Below are 1537 nucleotides of genomic sequence, written 5' to 3' on the forward strand. Positions count from 1 at the left end.
AATAAAGTGAACCATCAAATCTGGTTCATGCCTCAAGATCCATTAGTCCACTCCCTCAGAGATCCCGACACACACACACACACACACTCACACACACACACACACACACACTGAGTAACAAAGAGTGGGCTCTCTCCACACTTGCGGAGGAGGATTAATGATATTCAGGCTTCCCTGACTGCCGGCTCAGCTGCAAAGCCTTCGATTCATACCAGCAGCCTTCAACAAGCAGAGCATCCGTCTTCATGAGCACCACAGACGCACAACCGCACACACACACACACACACACACACACACACAGAAGAAAAACAACCTCTGCACATGGTTTCTGCCTCTACACAGATATGCATTTAAACTAATTCACAAGCTCCACAGACGCTCTGAGAGCCGGTCCTCCTCTGAGGTTGAGGAGCTCCAAGGATGTTCGCAGGAGGAGGATGTTCGATCACCGAACTTCACGTCAACGGTGACGTCACGTGACTTGCGTACTCCAGTGACGTCACATCCGTAGTTACTTCAACACAAAACCTGAATTTTCCTAAACCTAACTGAGTTGTTTCCTGTGAAGACGAAAAGTATTCATGTAACGAGCAGAAATAGACACGTTGCTGGAGTTTAGTGGTAAAAACACACTTTTCATAAGATATCATACGGACCTGTGTTTGAGGACACGGTGTCACATTTGCTAGCTGATGGATTTGTAGTTCTACCATAAATACATAATGGGGCTCATTTTTCCACAAGAATCAAGGAAAGTATTGAGTCTTTAAAATAGTTAAATTGTTGAATTTCACCATTTAAGTGTCTCAGTTTGAGACATCTTGCAACATGGACTCATCATGTGAAGCCTTCAGAGCGATGACTGATGGGATGAGATCACAGGCAGCTTCAGATGCTGCTTAACCCACAAAAACCCGCTGGCGGGATTGAAAAGCATGTTTCCTTTGAAAAATCCGTCATTACCGTCAGATTTGTCTACGGTCCTTGAACACATCATGTGTGACAAATGCTTACGACAGAAAAAGCAAAAGAAGCTTAAAACTGTGATATTTCATCAAAAACATGTTATTCTTCATGTTGTCATTATAACTCTCTCCTCTAATAAAGAGTTCACTTTAACCAGAGTGTGTAGAAACATTAACGTGTGAAACTATGACGTCATGATTGATTCATCTGAGACCAACAGTCATGTGACTACAAGGAGGAGACACTCTGACTGAACTACAGGAAGTGAACACAGAGAGGAGAGGAGAGGAGAGAGGAGAGGGGAGAGGAGAGGAGAGAGGAGAGAGGAGAGAGAGGAGAGGAGCGAGAGGAGAGGAGAGAGGAGAGGAGAGAGGAGAGGAGAGAGGAGAGGAGAGAGGAGAGGAGAGAGGAGAGGAGAGAGGAGAGAGGAGAGGAGAGGAGAGAGGAGAGAGGGGAGCGAGAGGAGAGGAGCGAGAGGAGAGAGGAGAGGAGAGAGGAGAGAGGGGAGCGAGAGGAGAGGAGCGAGAGGAGAGAGGAGAGAGGAGGGGAGAGGAAAGAGAGGGGAAAGGA

This window comes from Anarrhichthys ocellatus, unplaced genomic scaffold, assembly GCF_004355925.1.
Source record: "Anarrhichthys ocellatus isolate YVR2014 unplaced genomic scaffold, GSC_Weel_1.0 scaffold222, whole genome shotgun sequence".
Taxonomy (NCBI): Eukaryota; Metazoa; Chordata; class Actinopteri; order Perciformes; family Anarhichadidae; genus Anarrhichthys; species Anarrhichthys ocellatus.